Source organism: Epargyreus clarus, unplaced genomic scaffold (assembly GCF_041222505.1).
Source record: "Epargyreus clarus isolate Ecla_fem2 unplaced genomic scaffold, WU_Ecla_fem_2.2 ptg000002l, whole genome shotgun sequence".
Classification (NCBI taxonomy): Eukaryota; Metazoa; Arthropoda; class Insecta; order Lepidoptera; family Hesperiidae; genus Epargyreus; species Epargyreus clarus.
The window spans coordinates 10,176,172-10,191,297 of record NW_027332210.1 but is presented as its reverse complement, the minus strand read 5'-3'; the positions used below and the strand labels follow the sequence as shown (position 1 = coordinate 10,191,297).

Below are 15,126 nucleotides of genomic sequence, written 5' to 3'. Positions count from 1 at the left end.
CCCGATCGGGGCATCGCGCTTGGAGGGCTCCGGTTGTGTTCCGTCGGAGATCCCGGAGTTCTCCAACAAGCGTTGAGGACGGCCACCGGGGGGGTTTTAGTGCGGTAAAAATCCCACATAACCCGGCGTCGCTCCCACGTCGTCGGGTACCTTTTGAAGGTTTCCCCCTCGAGAAAAAAGAAAAAAAAAAAAAAAAAAAAAAAAAAAAAAAAAAAAGGTACCATTTGCACACAAAAATGAAACTGCTTCAAACTGGTGTGGATCTGTACCTAATGAATGACAATGAAACTTTTGGTCTAAAGTCTACCACACATATCTATGTTTCATGTACTTAATATAGAAGTAGCAAAAGAGCATGCAGTTCATTTAATAATAAGTGGCCATTGCCACCTATGGACATACCTATACGTAATCACTTACACCAGATAGGATTTTAATCCTACATGAGATCGACCACAGATCCTTTGGACTAAGTTGATACCCATGTGTCTCTATATTACCCCACCATAAGCAAGAATACAGAAGCGCTTAACAATGAAATAATGAGGTGTGACAGTGTTGCCACATACCATACCTAGCCGGGAATCGAACCCGGAACGCTCTAGTTCGCTACAGTCCGTTGTTTCACGCAAGTGAATGGTTAAAAATTACTCATAATATGTAGACAAATAATCTAGATAAAAGGCATGTCTGGTTGTCGGATTATTTATATAAATAGCTAGGTAGTCTGTAACGCTGTCTCGTGAGTCACTTCTGTAAATGTTTGTTTAATGTCTAATTAATAACGAAATATACCTACTTTCCATTCATTAATAGTGCTATACATTTATCCCGCGGTTTTAGCAGCATTGGTTCTGGGGTTTTTATCTTCTTTGTGTCTATTGCAACCACGTTTCTAGAAATACTTTCAGAAGCAATAAAGGAGCAGGTACAGTCCGCGCTAAATTTCAAATATAGCAAGGAGTCGCGTCGCAATAGCAAATTGCAGATAATAGCGGGATGAAGACAGCGCGGGACCCGTCCGCAGTCCGCTCTCACCTACTGGTACATAGCTGCGTTAGTGTGCCCTTATATACCTACTCCCTAACTGAACCTGCGCGCAACAGCTTCAGAGCGGACTAGCAGCTTGACGTGGACTATATCTGTAGTTACCTACTTCATGGTGGATAAGTGATCACTACCGCCTAAAATACTTTGTAATCAACCTCAGTACAGTCTTACGTTAGATCGACCACACATGCTTTGCTGCTAAGGACTAAGTTAGTACGCTATATGTCTCCCCGTTAACAAATATTTAAATCATAACGGAAGAGCGCTACACTACTGTTAAAATGAAGGCTTTTTTGTAATATAGCAGAACCTAGCAGGCGAGCATGTCGTTCACCTAATGGTAAGTGGCTACTGCCGCCCATGGACATCTGCAATCAACCCCAGATTCTACCTGAATTCTACCTGAGCTCGGCGACAGATGCGCCACTACCCCTGAGGAATAAGAAAAGCGTCTCCTTTACCACGCCCTTCAAACCAGACCACAGCAACGTTTAACAAGTTTTTAGGCTGAAATGTGTGTGACGATGGTGCCGTCGGAGTGGACCCACAGAGTTTTCTACCGCCGGTTGCTACCTCAGCAGTCTACAAAAGATACTATCATCCTTTAAGGTGTCTTCAAATATTATTGTTACATGCTTTAACAAATATCTTTGCACAGGGATGCACGTGAGAGATGCCGAGATGTGTATAACATAGACCTTATCATCTATACGTCCATCCGTCACAACTATTTAATGTAGATTACTACAGATGTAATTAAACAGGTGACAACATCATGTGATTTGTGAACTATTTGTATTGTGTATCAAGTGATTCCTATTTTGAAGGTAAAACTACGTTTTGACTACGGAAGTACAACAAGTCTTAGTCACATCTTAGGTCTTAACAAAGCATTCCGATTTAGTTATCAACGCGTCTGGCCAACGTCACGTTTGCCTGAAGTCAATCCATCAGAATTTGTCAAAATTTCATTGGTTTTTTATTCCATCCTACTATGGTAATACGATATACTTAGGTAGATACCTACCACATCATATACCTTTTTTTTTTTTTTTTTTTTTTCTCGAGGGGGAAACCTTCAAAAGGTACCCGACGACGTGGGAGCAACGCCGGGTTATGTGGGATTTTTACCGCACTAAAACCCCCCCGGTGGCCGTCCTCAACGCTTGTTGGAGAACTCCGGGATCTCCAACGGAACACAACCGGAGCCCTCCAAGCGCGATGCCCAACGGGCTCTACCCTGGGGGAGCAGTTTTCGCTCCTCCCACACCATGTATGTTTACGACGGTATGCGACCACACATACCGCCGTCCTTCCCGGGGTCACTTGCTGGACGGTTCGAGCTCCCACTCTTGCCGTCCGCAACCCCGGAAGCCCCCTTTTAGTCGCCTCCTACGACAGGCAGGGGATACCGTAGCCCTATTCTAGTCACCACATCATATACCTATTATCGTCATCCGAAGAAATGGGTAATCGCGTCTTAAGCTGTAACATTATTTTAAAACTTTTGTAAGAATTTATCCTGTGTAATTAGAAAATGATTAATCCATCCATCTTATACGCATTTGAAAGAAGGTATACTGCTGCCTGCCCCAAGCTACGACCACAAAAATATTTAGTGCTACGACGCATCTGTATTTAATTGTCCTGAGCGGTTTCCGATAAAAAATAATAAATAAAGTACCTACATGATAGGTATTTATATAAATAAGAGTATTCAGAAATTTACAATTGAATAAATAATTTATACGTCCTACTTATAAGATAAGAAACAATTCGAGAAAATTCCCGGAGCTGTGAGTAATTTTTATGGTTGTGATAAAAATCTATAGCCTATAGGTACTATGTTAGGCCTTTTTTTGTTGACGAGGGGGAAACCTTCAAAAGGTACCCGACGCCGTGGGAGTGACGTCGGGTTATGTGGGAGTTTTACCGCACTAAAACCCCTACTAAAACGGTGGCTGTCCTCGGCGTTTGATGGAGAACTCTGGGATCTCCAACGGAACACAACTGGAGTTCTCCTATCGCGATGCCCTTCTATCGGGCTCTACTCTGGGGGGAGCAATTTACGCTCCTGTCACATACCCTGGTGATTACAGCGATATGCGACCACACAAACCGCTGTCCTTCCCGAGGTCCCGCTGGGTGGTTTGAGCTCCCACTCTTGCCGCCCGCAACCCCGAAACCCCCTTTTAGTCGCCTTTTACGACAGGCAGAGGATATCGTAGCCCAATTCTGGCCTTGGGACTACAGGGACAAGCCTACAGGTACCCATCTAATTATTAACAGGAATATCCTGTGAACCTGATAAGGTTTAAGTCAAATGCAGATTCGTAGGTATCAGATACTTTTTAAACTTTGTAGATGAAACAGGAAAAGTTCGATGTTTACCTACTCGTACTTACTATTAAAAGTTGTGATAATTAATACCTAACATATATCTAAACATGTGATAATACTTTATTATAAGCACATAAAAACAAAATCAGAGTTACCTGGGATTTGAACCCCGGACTCGTAACATGAGAAAGTGAAAACATGAATTTCATCGTGCTCGTAGAATTCCAATGTGCTACCAAGTACTAATCTATATTACACCGAAAAAACCCCGACTTTTCAAGTTATTATCTAAACTGTGACTAAGTAGTTTGAATACAAATTTGTTATTTCTTTTACTAATTTGCTGCAATAAACAAAATAAATACTTTAGAGGCGGAACAGATAATGTCTTCTTAATGGCTTCTTAACGGATGGTATTAAACTTCGACTATTGTTAAATTGTAAAGTTTTACGTCAGAGGACTATATCGTGAGACTCGTGACAGGCGGTGATGTTGTCGCCAACTTACTGCTGTCCCACTGCTCGACAAGGGTCTTCTTTCAAATTGAGAGGGGATTAGACAACAATCCACCGCGCTAGCCTTTGATTTTTTCACCGTTTAAGCATATATCTAATAATAAATTTGTTACATTTTCAAAATTTTGAAAAATCTGGCTTTCATGCCTGTCGAAGTCGTTTATACTGAAATGAGATTATTTTTTTAGATTAAAGAAGATTATACACGTGTTCCTTGGGGTACGTGGTAACTGCCACCCAGGGACATCTGTGATCAAGATTATACCTATAGCGGTTCTCCTTTCTGCCAATCACAGATATGTTGTTACTAAGATTAGAAAATAGCTGTGGCAGTGGTTCCTCCCCGATAGAACCATAATAATGTTGCTACCTATGATATTATTTCTGGAACCAAACTGTACATTTGTAACTAAACAGGTGCTACTACTCCAAACGGAACAATTTCAATCATAAGTACACCTTTTTAACTAGAACACAGCTGTGATGCAAATGTGCAATGGTTGGTAGAACGCCTGAAGTAGATCACAGACACTTTGTTACTTCAGAGAACTAAGTAGTTAATATTTATACAATAATAATTTATTGCTAATTACAACAAATCCTATAGAAAATATTTTTAAAACCTTCACAAATTTTAATTGGAACAGCGTAGGAGTGAATTATCGAGACCACTTAGTTGTGCGCGGGAAACGTATATACTTTAGCAGTAACATTTACGAACTTGTAAACCAAGTTGCTAAAGATAATAGTTTTCAGGGGATTTTATTATTCTTATTCCTGTGACAAATTAAATACTTTTTTCAATTAGTGCACTTTAAGGAAAATCATATCAACGCAAAAAGAAATAAAAAATAACCTTTTGTGAAGTAGCTTTCGTAGGTATGCTTAGTAATAATTATTTCTATGTATGATATAAAAATAAAATAACGATTATTAATAGCAACACGACGAAAATACCATTTCTAAGAACGTAAAAAAATAAAAACCTTTTTCAATATGGCATCCGGGTGGTATTACCACCTCTACGTGCGCGATACAAAAAATAAATGTAAATAATAATTTTCAGTAACGTACACGACCGTTTCTAAGATGCCTCATAACCTTATAATTACAGATTAAAGATACCTACTACGTCACAGATATTTATCTTAGATTATAAAAATGTAGGAATCGTTATCGCCTGTCACTATTTAGGTAAGCCGTCTTGGCATATACTATTATTTTGATTTTTAAAAACACTCCAATTGATATACATTTATACAGTGTAATAAGAAATAATGATTTATTTATTATTCTTTTCTTTCGATATTAAAATAAGCATTTTGCAATATTCGTTTTTCCCTGACTTGAGTATACTTAGATACCTGTTTATGACGTCCAGAAATTAGATGTATTTTGTCGGGACATACATGAACATCTGCAAAAAACTTATAATTACAGCTAAATGAGATCACAGATTATTTGTAACCACTAACTAAATTAATACTGTATGAATAGTAGATTTCTTAGACTTGAATCAAAACATACTGCTCCTGTTGCTATAAGATGCGAAGGTAACATCACTGTGAAAACAAAATAGTTATATCATTGTACTATTCATGTTATATAATGCAAAACTACTCCATCTTGCTAGACATCTACATTTTCTATATTCCGTACTGTTTACATAGCGTTAATTGAAATAAAGGTTGGCGCTCATCACACACCGTATTGCCCCGTATTGACTCATTCAGTCTCGTCTCGCCGCACAAGACGCTCGTGTGCGATTAAACGACAATCGCGTCAGTCGCAGTCGCGTGTTACCGGTAGTGGAAACCAGCCAAGTCTATATTAGGATACGCGGAAAATAGTAAGCATCTTGTTTTCATTTCATTTGTCATAAATTAGAATAATTATTTAGTTTTATTTCATAAATATACAATTAATTAAGAAAACGTACGTAAGTACAAAAAATACGAGATTTTAACGTGTATAACGTCATTGCGTCAAATAAAAAAACATATCAACAAAATATTAATACGTCATTATTAACATTAAGTACTTATAATCATTATTTATTTCAAAAATACTAATAAAGTTACTTAAGAAAATATAAAAAATACAATATTTTTAATGTGTTAAGTAAAACAATATCACTGCGTGAAATAAAACAGATATAATAAGTATATAATTATAATTGTTATAATTACCTTCTTGTTATTTATAGTGTTTATATCATCGTTTATAATTTAAGCAAAACATAATTGTAATTAAAGTTAAACTCAAACTAATGCAATACTTTCATAGATTATTTACTTTAGACAAGAGACTTAATTAACAAAAAACTCATACTTAAGCCGGCGTCTCCGATATTACAAATCATTTACAATGATCGTTGCTCACGGTTTTTTGCTAGCTTTAACAGAGCTTTATATTCATATTCAATCCATTGAGAGTCTAGGTGCGTGACCTCTGAGTTTTGGAAGTTACGCGTGTATGTTTTTATTAAATTGAAGAAGCTTAGAGCAATGCACGTGACTAAGTGATTCCCGCTGCGAGGATTTTTTTGCATTATCTATCAAGCCCTGCTAAGTTTAGATTCTACCTGAGGTCGGCTACGTATGCGCGTTTACTCATGAGGACTAAGCTGGGACGCCTCAACTAAGTCTCCCTTACCGCACTCCTTAAATCAGAAATAGCGAAGCTTAACACTGCTGTTGTTAGACAAAGATAGATGTGGTAGTTCCGCCGGAGTCAAACTACAGAGGATTCCACTACCATCAACATCTACAGTTCATCTTGATGATGACAGATCCTGAGGATAAACTACTGATAACATAGTAACTGCAGTAGTAGCAGTCCAGTGGTGGAAACTCGGCCTGTCAATCAGGGGTTCCAAGTTTTGAATCCGAGACACGCACATCAGATTTTTTAAAGATATGTGCGTTAAAAAAGTGTAAATTTATTTTATACTGTGAACAAAATATGCGATAGATCTAAGTTAACTTTCCTATCACCTAAGGCGGCAATTAAAGACGTCCATGGACGATAGTGATCACTTACCATCAATTAGACTGGCGTGCTTACAATTTACATAATTTTATAAAAAAAATAGACACAGCAGTATTAGGCACTCACCGGCGACCGTCGCCCACCGGCGGCAAGTGCTCGTGTATTAATTTACTATCGTATGCCACCTCCGTTCGACTGAACTCCACATCAATATGTACACATTATTTTGTTATCATAAATAATGTTAATGTGTGTTTTTAACATCTGGCATTATTCAAGGACATAGTATATTCGCACGATAAAATACAATGCAGTTTTGTAAGGTAGAACCAGCATAGTTCGGCTGGAAAGGTTTTACCGCCATACTTTAAAAGGTGGAAGAAGCCTCGGTGGTTCGACTCGAATTATGAAGCAATTTAAATTGTTTTTCGAAAAACAGCGTTATTTTTTTTTATAATATAGAAGTAGTAAACGAGCATGCAGTCCACCTAATGGTAAATGGCTACTGCCGCCCATGGACATCTGAAATCAACCCTAGATAGGATTAGATATTCCTACCTGTGGTCGGCCACAGATGCGCCGCTACCCCTGAGGACTAAGCTGGATCGCCTCGGAAAAGTATGTCTACCAAACCAGAACACAGCAGCGCTTAACACTGACTTATGTTAATATTATGTATGTTATAATTAAGTAATTAGTAATCACAGAATTAAATCGTGCCTACGTAGAATACGAAAATTAAACTTAAGGTGTTTATCTTAACTGTGGTTAACTTTAGGTGTTGTTTATTTATGTTATTACTTAATTATTACTTATGACTGATATCAGCTAAATTACATATATTATTATGAGGATTGGGAAGGCATATTTGGCGTCAGATAAAACCCCTGTCATATAAAGAATTCAGTATAAATGACCTTGGGCAGCAGACTTACCATCAGGTGGATGCTCATTAGGTACTTCAATCTTATTTTAAAAAATACATTAAAATCGTTTATCGTTCAAACTGCATGTGTATTTGTTTTGGCTACTGAAAGAAATAATTGAATCAAATATGGTTTCTGTTCTACGATTTTTATCAATTTCTGTCCATATTTATTAGGTAAGTACACCTTTTGCTTAAAACAGCATCACCTAATATTTAGATTACCTTCATAGATTATAAAAAAACTTTTCCATTTGATAAGTCGGTATGTAAATTCACTAATATATAAACGGACATTCATACATATAATTATTATTTACAGCTAGCACATAGTCACGAGCAGAACGTTATAATGTTAATACATGTATAATTATGTCTCTATATATGTATAAATGTGTGTGTATATGTATAAATATTAGGCTGTGTATTCATGGAGCGGTTTCCAACCGCACCTTATTTTGATTTTCGTATTCTACGTAGGCACGATTTTGTTCTGCGATCAAAATTACAATTATTTGTGCAAAAATTACTCTTAACAACAACAAAACACAATAACTGAATAGGTAGCAAATCAAATAATGACAATAAAATTATTTTATTAAGAAGTGTAACTCTCTAATTCGGTGTTTGATAAAATACATTAATATTTTTATAAATAAATAAGATTACATTATTTTTTCCCTGTAAATTTGAAACGTTAATAAAATTGTGTTGTCATAATAATTATTAAGTATGTCGACATTACTTTAGCAATGATTTAATTATTAAGCCAATTAGCACAAATATGCACATTTCAAAGTTATCCGGATTCATTAAAATTGTTGATAGTTTTAATTATTCCGACAAAAAATTAGACGTGCCCACTTAGCCTTTATTTATCTTCTATCTATAAATGTACCTTTATTTTTAAATACATTTATATAATGATATGTAAACATCAAAAAATATAACTTACATATTTTTTTAATAAATGAAGTAGTATGAATGCCTTAAATCCTACCTTACAATATACACACTTGTGTATGTAATACGCACATTAAGACATGGGCATTTTAGTGAGGCCTCTCTTTGTTATGGGGAAAGACTTATGCTCTACTAGAACCTCCTATCGTATCCTACGTGAAGTTAATTCAATACACTTTCACCAGAAAATATTTCGAACAAATTTTTGATACATATTCAAATAGTTTTTTCTGATCAGTAATAGTCAATTTCGATTTGAAAATATAGTTACTTATTTAGAATAGTAAAAAGCCGTATAAAATCATAACCGTAGTTTTGGAGATACATGGTAACATAGGTTTGTACAAACATCTTCTTACTACAAACATATACCGTCTCCGTCCCGTCGCGGGTAAAAAAAATATTTTTGAAGGCTTTGCGTACAAGGATGGAGGCTGCCCGTCTCGGATGCTGTGATATCGGCCACAGATGCGGCGCTACTCCTGAAGATTAAACTGGAATGCCTCGAAATAGTATGTCTCTCTTACCACACCCTTTAAAACAGAGAACAGCAGCGTTTAACACTGCTGTTATGAGGTAGTAATAGGTATGGTGGTGGTGCCGCCGGAATCGAATCACAAAGGGTTCTACCACCATCAAAACCTTCATGTACTCTGGGGCGCTAAAAGCGTTGAACAATGAACATACCTAAGTAATAAGTAGAATTTGATATCCTAAAGTAATTACAAATGATATAAATGTGAATGTTTTATTGATAACAGTGTAATAAATAAAAATATCGTGATATATTACGTAATAAATTAGATTGAAAGAAAAGTAGGTAATATTAATGTGTCCATTGGCTTTTTGAAATATAAGCATTAATAATAATGTAATGAAAGTAAATAATTATTGGCTGTCGTTATAACAACGTTAACTTTGACCTCAGAGACGATAGAAAAAAGTAAGAACATTACACATATTTTATGAAAATTACAAGGGTCTATCTATTGCGGATCCAGAGATAGAGCCCTGTTACAGTCGGACAGACGGACAGACAGAGGAGCTGAAAACAAAGCTTGAAGATTAAAAATAGTCTACCACATTGCCACTGTTCAGAAAAATCCATTGAAATCTCATTGGGTTGGGTTGCAGATCGTGCCAAAAATGCATACGCTCACAAAACATTACCCTCCGAATAGCAAATGTTTGTAGATTCCAACATTAATGACAGTACCAGTAACTATCTTATAGCAGCAGTGTTTTTATATGATTGTAGTAGCAAACGAGGACGCAGTCCATATAATGGTAAGTGGCAACTGCCGCCCATAGGCAATGGAATCGAATCCAAATAGGACTGGAGTCTTAACTGAGGTCGCCTGAGGCCCGAGGTCATCTGAGGCCTGAGGTTGGAACGTCTCTCGTAGGTACTACGTTTTTCTGTCCCTGTGGTCCCGGGACCAGAATACGGCTACGGTATCCCCTGCCTGTCGTAAGAGGCGACTAAAGCGGGCTTCCGAGGTTGCGGGCGGCAGGAGTGGTAGCTCAAACCGTCCAGCAAGCGACTCCGGGAAGGACAGCGATTTTGTGTGGTAGCATGTCGCTTTAATCACCAGGGATGTGAGAGGAGCGTAAATTCCCGGAGTTCTCCACCAAACGCCGAGGACGACCACCGGGGGGTTTTAGTGCGGTGAAAGTCCCACATAACCCGGCGTCGCTCTCACGGCGTCGAGTACCTTTTGAAGGTTTCCCCCTCGTCAACAAAAAAAAAAGTATTACGTTCTTCAATGCAGACCACATGAGCACTAAATACCGTTATTGAAATAGACCTTACCAATTGTTTTCGAATCCACTCCACCTAATTAAGGTCGAATCAGAACACAAAATATATGTAAAACTTGCAGAATTTGTCCTTTTATACACATTGACATTAATAAAACACAGCTGTTAACATATTAAAAAATAATTATGAATCAAAAAGAATTGTAATAAAGAAAATTTGCATAATGTTACCATTTTTGTAAATGAGTCATTTATTTGTTTAAATACTTACATATTTTTCGAATTATATTTAGGAAGCCTATGTTCTTCAATTTATTCACTTCAGGATAGGAAACTATTAAAAGGTAGTCAATATTTGATGATCCAAATGGATCATCAAATATTGACTACTAGTCAATATTTGTACCTTTTAAAGGTTCCCGCTCATAAACAAAAAAAAAGTTCTATCTCCGACTAAGCAGGCATCTAATTAAGTTTAACTAGTATTTTGAGTCTGTGTACTTGTTGGTTCCATTATATTACACATGGGATCATGTGTGATATAATGGGACTCCTATAATATGAATATTTTGAGTATACCTACCTATGGCTATGAGTCTAAAAATAGTATTTTTCATTGTTTTTTAACTCATTTTGGATTTTGTGTTCTCAGGTGGATTTTTTAAAAATAATATTCTTGTGTTATCTTGAGTTTATTATAAAAATAAAATTGACAATTGAACAAACACTATGCATGGTAGTAGTCTCCCCATCTCTCTTATTTATACAGTATGTAAAGGAGACATAAGATAAAATTAAACATATCTAATTCGAAGCTGATAACACATATTTGTATTCAAACTGTGTTTTCTTCATTATTATGTGACTAGCGTAGTAAAGTAATATACATAATGTACCTACAGTCCTATTAGTATTACTATATTTATAAAAATAACTTAGAAAAGAAATATTGCCATCACTATTGCTATCCCACTGCTGGGAAGATGTCAGAGTAAAAAGGGTGTAAACTAATCTATGGGTGTAGATGATAGTCCACCGTCCACTTTCTGTACCATTAAGCATTCTGTACTTTATGTATTATGCATGACGTATGTATGACGAATGTATGTATGACGACCGGCGTGGCGGAGTGGTCGCCATACCGGTCTGACGCGCAAAGGGTCCCGGATTCGATTCCCGGCCAGACAGATATCTAAACGATGAATTTAGATTTCTGTTTCTGGGTCTGGGTGTTTGTGTATTTGTCTATGTGTGTGTTCATGACACCCACGACAAAGGGAATCCTAGTGTGGGGCTGTGAGTGTAGAAAGCTTGGGGTTCTGCGAGTGGCCGTCCTCAGGACCGTGATTAGAGGACGCTGATTAGAGCAATCTGGGATCCTCATCGGAACGCAACTGAAGTCCGCCTAAGAGATGCATATTCCGTTGCTCCTATACCTTCGGGTAAGCGGGTTTCCAATGGTTTGCGGTTACTCAAACCGTCGTCTTTCTCAGGATCGGAGGCTGATCGGTTCAAGCTCACAGTCTTGCTACCTACAACCCCGCAAGCCCTCTCTTAGTTGGTCCTGAAACTACAGGGACAAAGATGTGCTTGCCTTACATGTGATCTTCAATACCCAGTATAAGAAGCCGAAACGTTCAAACGAGCTGTTAAACTAGAATTGTTTTGGATACTAAAATACTTAGATAGCATTTGCTGCAAAACTGTTCAAGTGCCTTTGCTTGGCATCTCTCATGCATAACTCTCTTTCCATAATTGGAAACCTCTATTACAACAAGCTGCAGCAATTCAGAACTTCGTATTATAATACATTAGATTCAAATATTCATGTAATGATTAAAATCAAAACCTAAACTAAATTCCAGCTCTAAAATAGTTCTAGTACTTGTTTTGGATGAGCATCTGATGATGTCATATAGTTAATTACACGATCTGATCTGATACCGTAATATACGTGCAGACGTTGGAATATCGCCAAATACAGATACAGTAGTATTTATACGTTGGTATCACAGGCGCCATTTACTAAAATGGTATAAATGGAAGCTATAGGTTACCTAACTTTTATTTATTTATAAGTTTTTGTACACAGAGAAAGTAATAAATAATGAACATCATAGAAATAAAGTACAAAGGACTGCTTATTTCACAATGAAATTTCTTCCAGGGCTGAAATTGGAAATCTCATACGAAAACAAATTCAGTGCGCAAAAACAAAACAATAAACTATGAAGGTTATGAATGTATTTTCGGTGTATTTTTTCATTATTTATAACTATTTGTTATATACAGCTACGGCTGCATTTTGTAAATTGTGGCGTTAATAAATTGTCTTTGTTTATTTTTTAGCTATTTCCTATTTCGTCAGGTACCGAAAGAGTTTTGATATTTAAGTTAAATGTATATATAATTTTAAAATAAAATAAATACAAGTAAGTACTTATGTCTAATTTTAAAACTTACCAATTTATATAAGATGAAGTTTGAACTTATTCGGTAGTTCCGACAATGTATCAACATTAGAATCATAGTGGCGCCACTGGCGCAGTGGTAGAAAAGTTTGTACTATAAATTCTTATGACACTAAGATTCAAAGACCTCACACACCTCTGTTGTTCATATCACGCGCCTTAAAATAACATTATAACAACATTTGCCGGTAAAGAAAAGTAAACCGAGCAAAGTTACATGACTGATAGTTCTGTAAAAAAAATCTTAAAATTGTATGAAGTGGCGTATGAACATGGCGTTCTATGACTTAAAACTTTCTTACTCATAAAAAAAACACTTACGCCCCGCAGTGGGACAACCATAAGTAAATGGAAATGATTAACAAAATAAACTGCACAAATGAAAATAATTAAAAGCCATAAACTATACCTTTAAAAAACAATATCCGTACGTCGTGAAACGTTATCAAGTTGTACTCGTATGTTATCGGTTTTACGCAACCTCAATTGAAATTACAAAATACTGTCGGAAGTCAATGGAATGCATAACAATATGTGATGATAAACATTTAAGCAATAATACTGTTTTATATAGTCTCAGCAGGCACCGCCGTCACACCTTATAAAAAACGATGTCGTCTCGTTTATAAAAATTCATTCGCATTTTTTGTCTTTAGTTTCTTCGTTCTTTCTTTTGCTTCTTTTTTTTCTTTTTTTTCTTTTTCTTCTTTGCTTCTTTGTGGAGTGTTGTATTCAACATGGGGTTGAGTTATTAGGGTGTAGTAAGACCGCAAATGGATATGGCCACTTCTTAATAGAAGTGACCGTATTATATCTTATACATATTAATATATATTCTCGATAATTCAATGTAATTTTATTTATTATCTTGCATTATATTATAGGAAATACAAAAATTAAAGCGGAATACTCATGTTTCCACTCGAATCGCTTCTGAATGATGAAAAACAAGCCTCGATGGTGAATTTCTTAGATCTGGTTGTAAATTAGAGGTCATCAGGTAGGCTACAATTCAGGTACAACTTCAATCCAAGTTGGGATTGATCACAACTGATGTCTATAGATGGCAGTAAAATATCATCAGACTTGCTCTGATTCAACTTTGATGGAATAAAAATATGAATACATTATAAATATGTAGTATTATTTTCTTGTCAGTTACCATATCGAGCGCGAGGGGAATTGACCTTATGCATATATAAAAAGTGACCCATTAGTAATGTACATAGTAAAGTTACTCGCAAAAAGCATAGCATAAAAACTGTTCACGTTAAGATGTTAATAATGCTATTTAATTTTCATAGATATAATAATGAGAAGTAAATGGTTCTGTGCAAAATCACGTGTCGTATGATATGATAGATGAGTTTTATTCAAGTGGACGAGTTCTTATGAGTTACGTAGAGACGTATGTATAAAGTTGAATTAAAATTCAAATTTTATTTATTTAAAATTGACTCATATAAAATTATCTTTGAATGTCAGCAAACTACCACCGCTTCGGAAGGTGTTTCGGTATGGAGAAGAAGCGGCGAAAGAAACTCCATACGTAAAGTTTGATAAGTGTTTAGTAGTTAAATGCGTGTTTTTGGGCTCCGGAAGGCGGTAGAACTCTTTGTAACGACTCCCGAATATTATAACAATAGTGTTAAGCGTTGCTATTTTCAGTTTAAAGAGTCCGGAGAAGGGAGATAGACTTAACTGAGGCGTCCCATCTTAGTCCTCAAGGGTAGCGAGACATCTATGGCCGACCTCAGGTAGTATTCTTATCTGAAGTTGATTACAGATATTCACGTACCATGAGGGGGCTACATGCTGATGCTAATTTAATATTATCAAAGAAATGCTCGAAAAGAAGTCATGTTAAGGCTGACCGCCCATTGCGTACTTTCGCTTTAGAATTCATTTATTTATTCATTGTAATTCTTACACCTCTAATTTAATAACTTTAGCGGTTAAATATGCCCCTATAGTTAGATCACCAGAAGAATTGATCGCAGAAGAATGTTCGGCAACTATTTATACTTTTTATGCCCATGGGCTTTAAGCGCACAAAGCACTTTTTATTCCCCATACGAAACGTACCAAGCAACGTGACTTATAAGATTT

The 15,126-nt window shown here is 36.4% G+C and overlaps 1 protein-coding gene across 1 annotated transcript in view; it reads left to right on the top strand.

The window, feature by feature from the left end:
* The first annotated feature begins 5,624 nt into the window (after window positions 1-5,624).
* Window positions 5,625-15,126, top strand: part of LOC140747518 (sodium-coupled monocarboxylate transporter 1) — a 33,565-nt gene continuing 24,063 nt past the window's right edge. The window contains exon 1 of the mRNA XM_073080029.1: window positions 5,625-5,755. The gene's annotated coding sequence lies outside the window, so the exon portion shown is untranslated. The remainder of the gene's footprint in view (window positions 5,756-15,126) is intronic.